The 18,553-nt window shown below is 43.4% G+C and overlaps 1 long non-coding RNA gene across 1 annotated transcript; it reads right to left on the reverse strand.

Moving 5' to 3' along the window:
• Positions 1 to 224: 224 nt before the first annotated feature.
• On the reverse strand, positions 225 to 5,662 carry LOC309362610. The gene is made up of 3 exons (XR_014165036.1): positions 5,567 to 5,662; positions 3,695 to 3,984; positions 225 to 323 (listed from the first exon to the last, which is right to left on the reverse strand). It is a non-coding gene; the product is annotated as an uncharacterized lncRNA (long non-coding RNA).
• Positions 5,663 to 18,553: the final 12,891 nt, after the last annotated feature.

Raw genomic sequence — 18,553 nt, forward strand, 5'->3', positions numbered from 1 at the left:
AGCTTAACCATCTGCCTAGGTAACCGAGCTACTCTGTCAGCCTCAAGTCCTTCATTTGCAATTCAGACATACCTTACAGGGTTGTTGTGATCATGATTGTAACCATATGAAATACTTTGAAAGTGCTGTAGAAGTGTTAAGTATCATTATCGTCTTCCATCATCATCATCATTCATCACAGCTAGTTGCATCTTTGAATATTGTATATTTATGTCATCAAATGCATGTGAAAGGAGAAGACTTGAAGTGATGCTGTTAAGATGATAGTGGCTGGTGCCTACCCATAGAAATCCAGTGATTATCAAAATACTCAAGATGAGTATCTGTGTAGAGCAGGGGTCAGCAAACTTTTTCAGCAGGGGGCTGGTCCACTGTCTCTCAGACCTTGTCGGGGGCTGGGCTATATATATATTTTTTTGGCGGGGGAATGAACGACTTCCTACGCCCCACAAATAACCCTGAGATGCATTTTAAGTAAAATGACATATTCTACTCATGTAAAAACACACTGATTCCCAGACCATCCGCGGGCCGGATTTAGAAGGCGATTGGGCCAGATCTGGCCCCTGGACCTTAGTTTGCCTACCCATGGTGTAGAGGGAAGGGGAGGAAGAATAGAAGAAATGTGTTGTTAAACTTGTCCGTTCCTGGTTTATGTATATTTGAAACAAATTTATATGCACCCAGGAGATTCACATGACTTATTCTCAGTGGTATTCATGACCCACCTTCCACCCCACTTAAAAAAGTCAAATTTCGGCTGGTTTTCCCAGTAGATTTTCAGTTATCTGGGCCAACCCAGATGAAGAGATACTCAAATTATATTGATTCCCCTTCCCCTGACTATTTTGAATAGCTGACATTTATGCAAATGTTGGGAGGTTGCAGGCATCCCTGAGCTCCTTATCTGCCTTGCCCTTTTCCAGGTCATTAAAGGCCATCTCTTCACAGAAGGAAGACAGCAGAAACTAAGGGAGAGATGTGCCTTCCAAATGCCTGTTTGTGACTTACCAAGGAGGCATGTTTTGAACCTGAAAGGGAGCCAAGCAGATAAGGAAAAAAACCGGGCATTTATCCAAGAGTTCTGCACGTTGTAGCCTGAAAGAGCAATCTGATAGCAGACTTTTAAATAAAAATTAGACGTTACGAAGTAATTGCAAGAAAATGGGAGGCAGCGCAGCTAAAGCATCACCCCAAGCAAAGGCAGGCTCTTCACAGTCACTTTCCATAAACAGCATCTGCTTGGAAATTAAATTCTATTCTTTTATGTGCATCAAATCTGCACCTGTGAGGAAATCCGGACATAATGCCGGAGCGATTGCAGTCGGCAGCAGTATCCATGGCAATGAGATCAGACTCGGAAAGGAGCATGGGAGGCAGCTCCCTGCTTTTGGCTGACCTGTCACACATGATTGACGTACAAGAAAGGGAGATAAAATGCAGCTAAGTAGGTGCTTTGACATTTCATTATGCCGTTTGTCAAAAGGGGGGGGGGGAGAGAAGGTGCACAACAACACAGGTGTTTGGCTGTTTCCTATTTCTTACTGCATTATCTGCTCATCTTTCCTTCATGGAGCTTAGGATCGTGCATGCAGTCCTTCTCCACTTCATCTTCACAACAACAATGTGAGGCAGGTTAGGGACAGGAACCCTGCTGGAACAAAACAAAAAAAGGGAAGTCTATCCTCATGAGAAAAGCTGGATTCCAGGCTGGCCTGCAGGGATGGATGTGGCCACACAGTGGGCCTTCCAGCAATGGCATCACTACCACCTCCCAGCAAGGAGAGGCAGCAGGGACTTCAGCGAGGAGCAAACACACTGTCAGGAGTGCTGGAGTCAGGCGGGGCGGGGCCTCAGCAGTGGCAGCCTCTTCTCCTCCTTGCCTGCTCTCCAGTAGCCACTATGAGCCAGCAGCAGCCATGGAGAAGCCATGGTGTGCTCCCTCACAACCGCAGCCACAGCTGCTACAGCAGCCTAGGACAAATAGCTACCCGGCTTAACCTACTTTCCAAGCTTGGTGGTGACAGCGCTAGCAGGGGAAATAGAGACATCTCAGGATCAAATCAGAAGCCAGGTTGGCTTTCACAGTTCCGGGACCGTCCCTGGAAATGCAGGATGCTTGGAGGGTATGGGAGAAACCAGGTGCGTAGTGGCACTCCTTCCTACTGGTTGAGAAGAGGGTTGAATCTCCCCCCTCTTGCACTGTGAATCCAATAAAAATTGCCTCCCCTCCATGCATAGTATTAACTTCTTTTGCTTTTTATAACCCAGCTGGTCTCCTTAGTGTCAAGTCCAGTTTGACCCTAACTCTGTTGCCGATCAGTTTTTGTTTTTTTACCAGCATTTCATACCTCAGTAAATGAACCACCAGAATGTCTATATTATGGTATAGCTCTCACTGCCAGCTTTTTGGAAGATGCGGTCCTTTTCAGCAGCCTTCAGCAAAGCAAATCCCTTTCTATAATAAATTAGTCCTGTCTGTGCCCCATGATTAGAACGATCTCTTATCTTCATGAGTCATTTTAATGGACATGTTTCTTGTCAGGAAGCAGTCACCATCTGTGCTGTCATCTAAGTGCCGCGTGGAAAACACAGGAAGGAAAAAGCCACCATCATTCATGTGCCTGTTGTACAATGCCAGTACACAAGCAATTCTGCAGTATAAAGCTGGATGTATGTCCAATTTGCATTAAAGGGTTGCTGAGGTTTTCACGGCTCCCGGTTCCCGTGTCTTTAACGGAAGCTAGATCTGCAGACATTAGCAAGTATCAGAGTTCATCACCATGCTGTGAAAAACCTAAAACTGCTGTTCTAAAAGGTAAAGGTAAAGGACCCCTGACAGTTAAATTAAATCGCGAAAGACCCTGGGGTTGCGGCGCTCATCTCGCTTTACTGGCAGAGGGAGCTGGCGTTTGTCCGCAGAGTTTTTCCGGGTCATGTGGCCAGCATGACTAAGCCGCTTCTGGCAAAACCAGAGCAGCGCACAGAAACACCATTTACTTTCCCACCAGAGCGGTACCTATTTATCTACTTGCACTGGTGTGCTTTCGAACTGCTAATGGAAGCCCTGCACAAGAACTGCCACATGTGTGATGGAATTTGCCCCCCCCTGCACCCTCCACAATTGGTTGGTAGGGGCGGTCAACCAGAACAACATGTGGAGGGAGTTGAGGGGGGATCATTCTGTCTTGCAGACCGGAATGCTTACACAGACAGAACACTTGGAAGAACGTGACATTGAATTCCACCCTCTGTCATCCAGGGGTGGCCAACATGGTGCCTTCTAGACGTTGTGGACCTCAGCTCCCATCATCCTTAGCCATAGGCCATGCTGGCTGGGACGGATGGGAGTTGTAGTCCAACAACCCTTGGAAGGCGCCATGTTGGCTAGCCCTGATGGCACTAGTGCCAGAGGCTGAACTGCTTTAGAAGTTTTTGATGATTAAGCAGTGTACAAATTCCATTAAATCAATCAATAAAATCCTTAGCAGGTCCATTTAGCTTTCAATGGCTCTGCCCTCCATGGTTCTGACAGAAAAGTGGAGAAGAACGGCTTTGAAGAACTCGCCACCCATCATTGTTTTCATGTTACGCTTGTGACGCCTTCTCTTATGCTCTTACTGCTCCCACTGCTTCCCTCCCAACCCTGCGGATTTAATCTTTCTCTCTACAATAGCTTCTCCTGGGCAGCTACCTTTTTTTTTCTTGTGTGGGTGGCTTGCGCCTGGCTTTGTGGCATTCATTTAAACTTTTCGCGTGAGCACCAGAGGGTTGTTAATTCCATCCCGTCGGATTACCATTCGGCTGATTTTACGTGGCAAGCAGTCCCTATCGCCAGCCTGCCTTCTTTCTTTGGTGTGATCACCTCTGGCTGCTGCGCAGAATTTGGAATCGCTGAGATGGCTCTGGCACAATAGAAGCACGCAAGCATGCAGAGGGGCTGGCTCCATCCTTTGGTGAGCCCTTGAAGCATCACAATACATTCTGTGTTCATAGAAAAAGAGAGGAGAAAAACAGAGGGGGGGAGGTATGATCAGGGTGTACTACTAATGACAAGAAATAAAAGTACCCAGGTTTTTACACACACACACACACACACACACACAAACCAGCAACCCAAAATTCCTTTGGCAGAGCAATTCCTACCTTAATAAGAAATCCAGACTGTTGGACTTTGTGGGATTTGACTTGCCAGCTGGACTAGGTAAAAGGCATATTTTATTATTTTCTGCCATTCTCAAGCCTGTGGTTTTTCAACTCAGTTCTGGTTTTTAAATAGAAAAGAGAAGGTTGGGGAGGGAGTGTTAAGTATGGTGTAGTGCCAGACTAGGACCTGAGAGACGAGGATTCAAATCGTGAAGCTTGCTGGGCCAGTCACTCACAAGGTTGCTGCGAGGATAAAGTGGTGAGCAGGAGAACCATGCATGCTACCCGAGCTCCTTGGAGGAAAGGTGGAATATAAATGAAATAAATAAGATGAGCAATGTTTTATGGAGCACTTTGTTATCCTTTTGTGCAGCCTCAGCCATGTTTACGTGGAAGCAAGTCCCACTGAATTCAGTGAGGGTTACGCCCTAGGATGTGTGTCTGGGGTTGCAGCCTAAGTTGTTCTTTTGCAGAAGCCATGGTTTGCATGGTAGCCTTAAAAAAATATATTAATAGGCAACAAACTTAATAAATTGTGCCTAGAAATCTATATAGATATAATGCACAGCATAGAAAATTAGTGCAAACTGCAGAGTACCCTCTGGAGGGTAGGACCTGAACCAATGGCTTCAAGTTACAAGAAATGATATTTTGGTTAAACATGAGGAAGAATGTTCTGACAGCAGGAGCTGTCCGACAGTGAATGGTCTTCCTTGGGAGGTTGTAGAATCCTCTTTCTAGGAGGTTTTAAGCAGAGGTTTGATGGCCATCTGCCATGGATGCTTTGGTTGAGACTCCTGCATTGCAGGGGATTGGACTAGATCAGTGTTTCCCAACCTTGGGCCTCCAGCTGTTTTTTAACTACAATTCCCATCATCCCTGACCACTGGTCTTGCTAGCTAGGGATGATGGGAGTTGTAGGCCAAAAAAACTTCTGGAGGCCCAAGGTTGGGAAACACTGGACTAGATGACCATTGGGGTCCCTTCCAACTCTACAATTCTATGATTCTACATGGGCCCCGCTGAAGCTGCTTTATACAGGCCACAAGTCCACCTGCAACAGTGTGCTGCCTTTTCTGACTGACAGGAGAGCTCTATGGCCTCAGGAAGAGATCTTTTCAGTCATCCTTGTCACTGACGTTGCTACTGGGATCTTCTGTGTGCAGAAGCATGTACTGTACCTTCCGATAATTAATTAATTAAACATTTGCCCCCTGCTTCCTCCAAGGAGTTTGGGACAGTGTTCACACAGTTATCCCCCCTTTGTCTCACAACAACCCAGTGAGGTAGGCCAGACTGAGAGTGAGTGGCTGCCCCACAGTCACCCAGTGGGTTTCATGGCTGAGTGGGAGGGTTTAGAAAGTCATTCCTTGTCTGGCACTCTTGACACCTCGCCACATAGCCTCTCCTTTTCACCTACTTTAAGGAATACGCATGTGGTAAAGCACTGCACCAATACGGAGCCACGTTGCAGTGGAGCTTCAAGGTTATGCAGGCACGAACGCTGATCCCTAGATCTGCATTTGAAAGACTGCATTCCCCAATGAATTCCAATTTTGGCAGAGAACACTGTTATGTCACAATCCGTACCCTTCCAATAATTTCTTTAAGTGTGCTGGAGCTATTCCTGAGAACACCTGTGAACTGTTAGGTTCTATGGAGCTGACAAGACAAGTCAGACTCAAAATAGAATTAGACACTCAAATAAATTGCTTTAGCACCTGCACCATTGCTCTCACTAGGATAAAAATAAAAGGTCTATCAATCCTCATACTTTGGGCATACGCTTCTGCTCAGCTGAGGTCAGTGTGAAATGTTTCTCTGCTTTGATAAAAACCCTGCATAACTAGCCAAATGCATTGTGGGAGTGTTTCATTTACCTCAGAGATAATTTGAGTATGAGCTGGTATTAGACTCAGAAGATTATTCTAAATGGGCCATTGGTCTTTCTTTTCTTTTTTTGGTGTGGCAAATTGCTATGAGACACACTAATCCCCTGTTTGTTATTCCCAAGTCATTTTAAGTATTTCAGTGACTCATATTCTAATTAATGAAAAATGCCTTAGGAAAGTAATGACTGAGACCTGGCAAAGAGCATAACCGAAGTGTGAGGAAATGAAACGAGAAACTGTACTACCAACATCCTAATGGGATATCACAGGGAAATACATTCTCTTCCCTGACCTCTGCTTAGCATCAATTCAACAGAAGACAAGGCTCCACAGCAGCTATGGAGACACTCCAGAAGTTGTTGGAATTCAGCCCACATCATCTGGCCATTGACTATGCTGGGTGAGACTTATGGGAGATGGAGGGCCAGAGGTTGCCACTGTCTGGTCCACAACCTGGTGGGTGTGAGGGCCAAGTCTCTACTCTCCCACTCTTGCCATTGCCCATGTACTCAAGATGTCCTAAGCATATCGCTTGACACGGAAAGAGCATACTTGTTCCTGCATGAAAACAACTGTGATACCCTCCAATGTTTTTCTGATGAAAATAGGGACATCCTGAGGCTGGCAATAGGAGGGAAAGGAGGTTCTAAGGTTGCAAGCTTATGCATATTTACCTGGGAATAAGCGTTGGGATTTAACTCTGAATAAAAATGCATCAGAAGGGTGGACCTTCTGGTGGCTGCCCATTGGCCAGATATTGGCTGCCAGTTGTCATTCACTGAAATGGGCCTAAAAATTATATTTGGGCTCTGAACCTTTCCCAGGCAAATTGCATAGCCAATGATAGATGGTAAAACTTATCCATAATAAAAAATGGATAAACCCAGATGAGAAAATTGGTGAGAGTATAGGACTAAGACCTGGGAGATCAGGGTTCAAATCCCAATTCAGCCAGCAAGCTCACTGGGTGACGTTGGGCAAGTTGCTACTTCTTGCCCTAATCTACCTCACAGGGATGTTATGAGAATAGCATGGAGATGAACCGTGTAAGAAACATTGTTCTTGAGACATTGGAAAACCCTCAGATTTGTTCTGTGTTCTCTGTATGGAATTGAAAGCAGGTGACAGTCACCCCAAGCAATGACACACAATATTTCAGTGTCCTCTGACTCTAAGAAGTAGCTTGTCAAGTGAGACAGAGCTGACACACTAGTTTCCAAGCAGGTGAGTCACTGAGAAGGTAGGCAGAGGGATGAAACTGAGAGGGAGAGGTGGAGGAATGAAGCAGTGGGGAGGTTGTTGCGGTGCAAATGCATTGGCAGAGCAAATCTGGCACTCCTGCTGGTGTGTTGTCACCATGCCAACCTCCCCATTACCTTCTCCTTGTGGAAAGCAACAACGACACATCTGCCAGGAAGCTAGCGTAGAAGTTCGGCATGCCAAGCCACATGGACTCATATTTGTTCCTCTCTCCCCTCCCCTTCTCATCCTCCTACCATCCTCAGCATGTGGCTGTCACACACACAGCCCTGGCTGAGTCATTTTGCTTGTACGGTGAGGTAGACAGGACCGTGTAGTGTGACTGTAGCTGTAGCTGCTAGGCAACAGGCTAAGTCAATTCCCAAACAGCTTGCTGACACTCCAGTAGCATTTAGAAGCTAAGATGCAAGCCTTGCATAAGAGCAGCCCTCCAACAGCCATGTACACAACTGGCTATCCTCTACCTATGGGAAAATAATTTCTAGCAATTACTTGCAAGGAATGACAGAATAACTGCTGGCCAGCTAGGTGATACAAAGACTGCTTTTCTCTCCCTTCCCTATCTCTAACTCTATATCTACAGAGAGAGTGGGATGGGTGGGATGAGAATGCATGCAGTATATGTATTCTATTACAGTGATACCTCGGGTTACAGACACTTCAGGTTACAGATTCCGCTAACCCAGAAATAGTACCTCGGGTTAAGAACTTTGCTTCAGTATGAGAACAGAAATCGTGCCGTGGCAGCAGCGGGAGGCCCCATTAGCTAAAGTGGTGCTTCAGGTTAAGAACAGTTTCAGGTAAGAATGGACCTCCAGAACGAATTGAGTTCTTAACCCGAGGTACCACTGTGCTAGCTTTGCCAACTATGTAGCAGAGCTAACCTAGTGCCTTCAGAGTGGAGGGAACATTACTGGACTATCTGGACTATTCGAACATCATTATGATGGGAGATATGAATGGGGTAGTCTCCACTTTGATGGATAAGTCTCCACTTTGATGGATAAGTCACAGAGCCAAAATTTAACTAAGGATGGCAGACTACCGAAAACTTTTTTTGAACTGACAGACAATATGGATTTGATCGACATTTGGCGGACAAGGAATCCCCTAGGTAGAGAGGGAACTTTCTTTTCTGAGGCCCACTTGTCATGGACGAGAATCGACCAAATCTGGACAACTAGAGGGCTGGCACCGAAGATTATAAGAGTGGAAATCTGCCCAAAGACTTGCTCCGACCATAACGCCCTGAAAATGGAATTGAGACTTACTCCAGCCGGATCCTTCAGATGGAAAATGAATGACACCCTCTTTAGAGATCAAGAGTTTGTAAAGAAGGCCCAAAAAACATTAAGGGACTATTTTGAAATCAACTTGAACACTTCAGTGGAAAAAAGAACAGTCTGGGACGCTAGCAAAGCTGTAATGAGGGGGCTTCTGATACAACAAAACACAATTAAGAAAAAACTCTGGAATGGGAAAAAGGATAAAATATTAGAGAAGATAAGAGATGGAGAGAAAAGATTGAGATCTAAACCAAAATCCAAAGAGATCTTGCGAGAAATCAAATTCTATCAGGCACAATATTTGAAATTGATAAACCAAGAAGTGGAATGGAAAATTAAACAAATGAGACAAAGATCCTTTGAGTCAGCAAACAAATGTGGAAAACTGCTGGCATGGCAGTTGAAAAAAAGACAGAAACTTAATTACGTTACCAATCTAGAGGTGGAAGGGAAAAATATCCAGAAACCAGGTGAAATTAGAAAGTGCTTCCAGAAATACTTCAAAAAGTTGTATACACAAGGGCCTGAGGAAGTGTCTGAGATGGAACGATTTCTGAAACTCAATGGTCTACCAGAACTATCCCAGGAGAAGAGATCAATCTTGAACTGTAAAATAACACAACAGGAAATTGAGGGTGCCATTCAGAATATGCAGTTGGGCAAATCTCCAGGCCCAGATGGGCTCACCTCCAAGTATTACAAGATATTAAAAGACTACTTGACTCTTCCATTAATGGAGGTTTGCAATCAGATTATGGGGGGAGGAAGGGCACCGGAAACGTGGAAAGAAGCTTTCATCACATTGATACCCAAAGTGGAAACTGAAAAGAATCAACTTAGAAACTACCGTCCCATCTCACTCCTAAATGTGGATTACAAAATATTTGCAGACATTTTGGCAAGTAGATTGAAAAAGGTTTTAAATGAAGTGATTCATAAGGACCAAGCAGGCTTTCTTCCTGGTAGGCATTTGTCTGACAATACTAGGAACATTATTGATATCCTGGAACTTTTACAAACAAATATTAACACTAAAGCAGTGTTAATTTTTATTGATGCTGAGAAGGCCTTCGATAATATTTCTTGGAAATTTATGAAGAAGAATTTGGAAGGGATGGGAGTGGGACGGGGGTTTGAAAATGGCTTAGAAGCAATTTATTCAGAACAAAAAGCTAAGTTGATAGTGAACAACGTGGTGACAGAGGAGTTCCATATTGAAAAAGGAACACGCCAGGGGTGCCCTCTATCCCCATTATTATTTATATCAGTCCTGGAGGTTTTGCTGAACATGATTAGGAGGGACCGGCAAATACGGGGGATTACGGTCGGAGTGAAACAATACAAATTGAAAGCATTTGCAGATGACTTAGTAATAACATTACAGGAGCCAGAATCTAGTACAAAAAGAGTTTTGGAATTGATACAAGAATTTGGTCGGGTGGCAGGATTTAAGTTGAACAAACAGAAAACTAAAGTTTTGGGGAAAAACTTGACGCCTTTAGAAATAGAGGGGTTTCAGAAGGAAACAGAGTTAACTGTGGTCAAGAAAGTGAAATACCTGGGGGTAAACTTGACGCCTAAAAACTTGAACCTGTTTAAGGACAATTATGAGAAATGCTGGTCAGAGGTTAAAAAGGATTTGGAAATTTGGTCGAGACTGAAGCTTTCCTTGCTGGGCCGAATTGCTGCTGTTAAGATGAATGTTCTGCCAAAAATGTTGTTTTTATTTCAAACCTTGCAGATTGTGGACAGAGTGGAATGTTTTGGAAAGTGGCAGAGGGATATATCAAAGTTTGTCTGGCAGGGCAAAAAGCCCCGAATTAAGTTTAAAATACTAACTGATGCAAAAGAAAGAGGGGGGTTTGCCCTGCCGGACTTAAGGTTATATTATGAGGCAGCAGCCCTCTGCTGGTTGAAAGATTGGATTTTATTAGAGAATACAGATGTCCTAGATCTGGAAGGCTTTAACAATTCGTTAGGATGGCATGCGTATTTGTGGTACGGCAAGGCAAAAACACATGGAATGTTCAAAAACCATATTGTCAGGAAAGCAATCTTTATGGTCTGGATGAAATATAAAGACTTATTGGAAAGTAAGACTCCGAGGTGGTTATCACCAGTGGAGGCCAAGGCGCGGAAAAAACCCAATATGGAGGTCGGCTGGCCGAAATATTGGGAACTAATAGAAAAAATTGATGACAATTGGAGGTTGCGGAGCTTTGAAAATTTAAAAGATAAGGTGCAAGATTGGTTTCATTATGCCCAAATTAACGAGGTTGTTAAGTTAGATAAAAAAACAGGATTCCAGGTGGAAAAATCGAAATTTGAGACAGAGCTGTTAGAATCAAAGACCAAGGTATTATCGAGAATGTATAACTTGCTGCTTAAATGGAACACACAGGATGAGACAGTTAAATCAGCTATGATAAAGTGGGCTCAAGACATTGGTTATAATATCATGTTTGAAGATTGGGAAAGGTTATGGACCACCGGTATGAAATTTACGGCATGTAATGCCTTGAAAGAAAACATCATGAAAATGATATACAGGTGGTACATGACCCCAGTTAAACTTGCTAAGATATACCATTTGTCTGATAACAAGTGTTGGAAGTGTAAGGAAGCTGAAGGAACATTCTTCCACCTTTGGTGGACCTGCCCAAGAGTGAAGGCCTTCTGGGAAATGATCTATAACGAGTTAAAAAAGGTGTTTAAGTACACCTTCTCTAAAAAACCGGAGGCCTTCCTCTTGGGTATTGTGGGCCAAGGGGTGTTAAAGAAGGATAGAACGTTTTTTATGTATGCCACCACGGCAGCAAGAATTTTGATCGCCAAACATTGGAAGACTCAAGATTTGCCCACACTGGAAGAGTGGCAAACGCAACTGATTGACTATATGGAGTTGGCCGAAATGACTGCCAGAATCCGAGATCTGGGAGAAGAAGCAATGGAGGAGGACTGGAAAAAATTTAAGAATTATCTGCAAAAATTTTATAAGCTATATGAACTATAAAATGACACATAATTTGAAATGCTAGCCCCAGCAATGAGTGTGTAACATTTATGAAATTGGATAACATTATTGAAAGAACCCAAGTTTAAATGTTAAAAATGATAATATGTTCTGTTTTTAGAGTAAACGAGCAATAAGGGATTTAAACTTAAACTGCAATTGAAAGTACAAAAGAAATATATGAAACAAGGTTATAATTTGCTGATAAATTTATTGTTAAGAATGCATTGTGCGGGAGATGTGGGGAAGTTCGATAGAAAGTTGAAATAAGTTGCTGAAGGGTTATGAATTTTTTATTTTCTTTTTGTCTATTGCTTGTTTTTTCTTTGCTTCTCTTTTTCTTCTTTTTTCTGTATACGTCTGAAAAAACATAATAAAAATTATTAAAAAAAAAAAAAAACAGAGTGGAGGGAACAAAACCTAGAAATTGGACTGGGATTTTTAAATGTTATATGTAGAATGGAATAATGAAATGCACAAAGTGCATCGTTCACAGGTGGGTGCTGTTCTTCCAGAGCAGCATGCTGATGTGCCACTCCTTCATCAGAGTGAGGTGGGGGGTGAGGGAAAAGATTGTCATTCATCCATGAGCAATCAGCTCCATTTCCTTCTTTTCCCCTAACAGCAAGCAAAGCAAGCCTCCAGACTGTCTTGTAATAGCCACAGGGCCAGCAGCGTCTTCTTCTCACCCTTTCATTTTGCTAATAGCATTTGTCCTTCTCCACTGCTCCCCACGCACTGCTGCATTTAACACTCACTGAACCCAGGGAAGCGGTGCCACTGAGTCACTAAAACCACTGGAGAATCTGTTCTCTTTTTCCTCTCTCCTTCCCTCTTCTGCACATTTTCTCTGCCATGATCAGGTGAAGAGGCTGTCCTTTTACTTCTAAATTGCATGTTAGGAATTGGAGCATTTTGTTTGATCTGAATAGAAGAGACTGAGATTCAAGCCCAGACAATATTGTTTTGCCTTCATTGTCTCTACAGGCACTGCAGGAAAATCTTGAGGACACACACACACACACACATTTTGTCATTTTAAAGGAATGCTTAAATTTATTGAAATAAATACCTAGAAACTCAATTCAGTTCATAGGTTTATTGTTCCAGCCAAAGACCATGACAAACTTGTACCAATAGTATTCATAAAATAATACAGAACATCCATCCATAATATGACCCACCACCCATGATGTAAAAGAAAGAAGTTACCAGAGACACCAACCAACTCAAATCCATCTTGATTCCAGATTACATCTGCAAATCACCACAATTGATAGTGATTTTATCTAACTCCTTTCCCTTGGTTATTATTTTTTGCAGCCAGTGTCCAGAGAAACTATTACTGCCGCTCAAAAGAAACCAAATCATTTCTCTGTTTCATCATAGCTTCGTCATAACTTCCCCGTTGTATTCCTTGTGATGGTTTATTCAGGAAGACCAGGTTTTCTACCTGGCCATTACTATGGCAAACCTGATCCATTTCAGGACTGTTCAAGTGACTATCACCAACCCCCAATATGCTACAAACTTTCTCAAGCATTTTTTTTTAAGAAGCAAGAAAACTTAAATTTTGATCCTGTACTAGGAAGATGCACTGGTGGCAGTCAGCAGAACAAGGAGGTGGTACTTACTTGACCCCCTGTCACTGTTATCCATACAGCTCACTGGGAAGGAAAGGGTGATGGGTGAGGTAGTGACAAGGGCATGATGCAAAATCCAGCAGTACCATGACCTCACCACCATCTTGCTCCTTCCTCTCTTCCTCCCAGTAAGTCACACCAATACTGGTGACAGAAGGTCAGGTCAGTGCCACCACCCTACCTTCTGACTGCAACTGGGAAGCATGGAAAGGAATGGAATGGAATTGGTGTTTCTGGTTTAAATCTCAAGGGGGTTGCATCAATGGAGTTGCATCATTAGCTTCCTGGCAGGTGGGTCACTGTCCTTTACCAGGAGGGAGAAGGAGAGGGGCAAAGCAGTACATAGGTCAGTGTGGTGTGGATGAACACACCAGTGGAACCAACATGGCGCTCCTGTCATTTAATTTGCACCACACCAGTCTCTCTCACCCTTCCCCCTCCTACTAAGCAAAAGTGGGCCACCTGCCAGGAAACTAGAGTAGCGACCCCACCCCGCCCAGATTGCTGCTGCAGGTAAGTTGTATAGGTCAACTTCTATGTCCTGGAATTTGAAAGGATGTTTGTGGAGACCAGCCATTAAGTCTTCACTTAAGTGGAATAAATGAACTGGTGGGAGCCCAGCCAATAAATAATCTGAAGCCATGGGTGAACAATAAGGGAGCCAAGTTTGCGGATGACACCAAATTATTTAAGATGTTAAAATCCAAAGCAGGCTGCAAAAACAAAAAAAAAATCAAAATGTTTTCCTCCAAACTGGCTGAATGGAGAAGTAAAGGGCATATGAAATTCAGTGTAAGTGCAAATGGACATCACCACCCAATTTTAGGTTAAAAAATAAAATAAAATAAAAAAGGAGGGGGGATCTTATTGTAAAACTAGTGGGATATCTGAGCTTGGAGACTGCTGCAATACTGAGGAGAGAATTATAGAGGCTTATATGTTATATGTTGTGCAATGAGAATGAGTTGAGATAAATTATTCACACCCTCAGATTATTCCATTTCGTCCCATGAGATTGAAAGCCTGTAAATTCAATACAAAACGGAACACAGTAGAGGATAATGTGGTGGAGTGGCAGTGCTTATCTGACCTCTGGTTGGTCCCATTGCTGGTGAGGTAAGGGCAGCACAAATGCACCAGCAGAGCTAATCTGGTGCTGCCACTGGTGCATTTGCACAACACTGACTTGCTTCTGCCTTGCCTCCCCCCTACATTCCAGTAAGCAGTAGCAATACAACTCATCAGAGGCCAGGTGGGCACTGCCATCCCACCACAATGTCTGCTATTGATTCAAAACAAAATGAATCTATGGACAGGTCTGACCCAAGACATTTTGCCGCCTGAGGCAGAATAGCAAATCCTCAAGTCAGTGTGCACAGTATGCAAAGCTAGCCAATTTATTTTTGCACGTGATATAGAAAAATGTACTCTCTTAGGGACTACAACAACAAATTTTTTAAATGCCCTTACGTGGCACTCAAAATCAGCTGCCTGGGGGGATCATTCAGTTATATAAATAAATCTCCCTACCTGTCTATCAGATCCAGATAACCATATTCTTCTCACCAAGCCCTCCCCTCATTCTGCGGTGAAATATTCCATTCGTACAGGAATGGATATCAGCTGAGCTTAGGGATAGCTTTTCTTGTAATGGCTTCTGGCTGCCTTCCTGGATTCAGTCTACAATTGCTCTCATTTGCTGATTATCAGGTACAGTCACAGCTAGTTTCAATAGCAGAATGTATTGACATGGTGGTACATCACAGCAAGTCAATGTGAATAATAAGCTCAGCTCCTTCAAGGATGTTTGCTGACTAGTGTGGAAGATAAGTTTCCAGTCTTTGCTCATAGGTTGAATACTGAAGCTTTCCTAAGTATTATTTGATCAGTCTATATAGAGGTGGTAAAAATTCAGGTTCCTTGAAATATCCACAAACTCATCTTTGCTCTTCTCCCATTTTCTTTGTGTGCCGAGTTTCAAATTTTTATTTATTTTTTGCTGTAGATCACACTTGTTTAATTTTGTGTGATTGCTCATGCGTGTTGGATAGCCTAAGCTTGTTTGGTGCGCTAAGGCATGTTAGGATATTATTTTTTAAGAATAAATAGTACTGATGGGTTTCCACAGGGTTTCCAGCTCCAAGCTCCAAACCTTGACAGTGTCCTTTCAGATAAATTATATGCAGCATAACAAGGGTTGACCTCCTCTTCCCAGAGGAAATGAAATGCAAAAGGTATCTTGGTAGCATTAAAGAACTGTCTTAAACCAATTGAGGTCCACTGGAAATTCACAATTACGAGTGACACCAACTACATTATTCAGTTTTATCTTTGGCACCATCACTACGGTGACTCCTTCCCCCACCAGTCCAATGACAGCATCCCCACAAGAAGAGGAGCAGAGCTTCAGGAGACATATTTGGAGAGACATTGCTGGATTAAAGCTACAGCTTTAATCTAGGGGATTTCAGACACAAACTAGGGATTTCAAACACAAGCCATTGGTATCTGTGAGTTCTTTCACTGAATGTTTTTGAACTACCCATGTGGCTAAGTGGACTTGGAGGATCCAAGTCTATGGCTGGCACTTGATCATATCCCTTTGAAAATTTGTACTCCAAAACACATTGTCTGTGTGTAAAGCAGGGTCTTGGCCTTCATCTGAAGGAGTGTCTCCACCCCCATCATTCAGCCCAGACACTGAGGTCCAGCTCTAAGGGCCTTCTGGCGGTTCTCTCACTGCAAGAAGTGAGGTTACAGGGAACCAGGCAGAGGGCCTTCTCGGTAGTGGCGCCTGCCCTGTGGAACACCTTCCCATCAGATGTCAAGAAAATAAACAACTATCTGACTTTCAGAAGACATCTGAAGGCAACCCTGTTAAGGGAAGTTTTTAATGTCTGAAGTTTTATCGTGTTTTTAATTTTCTGTTGGGAGCTGCCCAGCCAGATGGGCAGGGTATAAATAATAAATTATTGTTATTAGTAGTAGTAGTAGTATTCTCATTCTCTTTCTCCCTTTGTTTGCCCCAGAAATAGGCCAGTTGCAGACAAGGGGGAGAACTTTGTTCTACCCAGCCACATCTAGTGTCTGCTCATGAGGACCCTAGAGGGGACTACTTTAGGGCAGGGGTGCCAACTTGAATAAAATATGGGGGGGGGAGTAAGCCCTGCCCCCACATACTTGATCACATGACACAGCACACACCACTTGAATGCCAATGCCCATCAACTTTGGGGGGCGGCCCTCTCAAATATTTTATTGGGGGGCAAAGGGACCTCGGCCCCTAGGAGTTACCTCCTATGCTTTGGGGACATAAAGCCACATGGTGTGAGCCTCGAAAACCATGTGAAAATTACAGTGCAAAACTCCCACAATTTAAATGGGGTTGCAAACAGCAATTAGTGTGGAAATCAACAGTAAAGATCTGCTTGATTTCCAGATGTGGCTTTTATATCATGTGATCAAAAGATCACAGAAAATACAGAAATGACCAGGTAAGAATTGGAATAAAATGCTGTCTGAATACAGCCTGAGAGAAACCCAAGTTGACAGACGTCCTTATGCTTCAGTATTAGGCTTTCAGGCTTGCTGGCCCTGTTGTTTGGAGTGGAACAGAGCGGGGAAAGCTGGCCTCTGCTACAAAAGACAAAAGCACCAAAACAGGGCATCAGATCTCCTTAAGTAGAGCCAACTGGACATCCCCACTGGATGCATGCAAAAGATGTGGGCAATAGACAAGAGGACCCATCTGAAGTCAGATGATGCTCTCATTCCTATGTTCCAGCAAAACAGAAACTCATCCCTTCCTCCTCAGTGTATTTTGAACTAAATCGGTTGGATTTGGATGCCAGCAGATTCTGTCCCACAGGCTACAGCAATCTAGAGAAAAGGGAAGCACACTCACTGACACACTCAGGTCGAGTGCCTGGTACAACCTTCATTTCAAGCGAGGCTTGAAATGGAGCCAGCTTGTCAAAGGAGATAAAAGAGACTAACAGGGAGCAAAACCAGAAAAATAATAATAAGTGAACCAATCCTGCCGGAGGAGAAATCAACACCGGGCAGCTTTTGTTTCAGCTGGGGTTTTTTTAATAATGCATGAACGCTGCTAACAAATCTGCCATTTTCACACTGTTAATTGCAGAAATATTTGCCACTTCCCTGGGGCATTTCTCTCACCCTCCTGACATGTTACCCCCCCCAACAATTCTTTTCCACCTGAAGATTGCAAAGAGACAATCACTCAGAGAGCGGAACACAAAAGAAAAAGTGGGGGAAAACAAGAGAGAAAACGAGAATGCAAACAAGATATACGTGGGTATTTTGCCCCTTGTTTCTTTTCATGCAATTTTTCTAGGCTAGCGAATCTATTAAAATATCAATAGCACTAGTGGCTATTCATTTTGTGCAATAGCACAATGTACCAATAGTACATTGGTGAATATGTGAATAACAGGAATATGCCCTCAGATATCTGTATATGTGCCAGTGTCGTGACCCATTTTCCAAGGGTGTGCAATGAATGCACATGTGTTGCTCAGGTTTACTTACTTGTTGCCACATTGACTATGAAGTCTCTCGGAGCCTCACACTGTAGAGAGGATAGCAGAGTTGCGTAGCTCCTTTCTATTGACTCTAATGTTTAACCATGCTAGTATCCTTTTGGGGCTAGTTTATTTATTGTACTATGAATGACCTAGGAATTCTAATGACCTTGGCTGGCCACATGACCTGGAAAAACTGTCTGCAGACAAACATCAGCTCCCTCAGCCAGTAAAGCGAGATGAGCGCCACAACCTCAGAGTCGTTCACAAGTGGACTTAACTATCAGTGGTCCTTTACCTTTAGGGATTCTAAAATGGCACTCTGAGGATTTTGATAGACTGTTACATTTTAGCTTATATAGTTTCAAAGCCCGTGCCTACTTAAATAACCATACCTTAAAGGTAATCACTGATAGTGCTGATAAGAAAGGTATTCCCCTCTGTACAACAAGATCTGGAACAATTATTCACAACTATTTGCCATTTTGGAGGTGACACTTGAAATTCTAAGTCTGGCTTTATTGATATATACAGTTGACCATCAAGCTTTGCAATGTGTGTTTTAGACTTGGCATCTCTTGATTTCAGCATCAGCTCTGGATGATTTTGGGGGGTTGGGGGTGTGCTAGTGGTTAAAGTGTGGGAGACAAGGATTCAAATCCCCACTCAGCTATGAAACTCACAATGCGGCCTTGGGCCATCCCTGTCTCTCAGCCTAGCCTAGCTTGCAGTGTCGTGAGCAGGATAAAATCAGAAGCAAGAGAGCCAC

The sequence above is a fragment of the Podarcis melisellensis genome (genome assembly GCF_964234715.1).
Source record: "Podarcis melisellensis genome assembly, chromosome: 2".
In the NCBI taxonomy this organism is placed as follows: Eukaryota; Metazoa; Chordata; class Lepidosauria; order Squamata; family Lacertidae; genus Podarcis; species Podarcis melisellensis.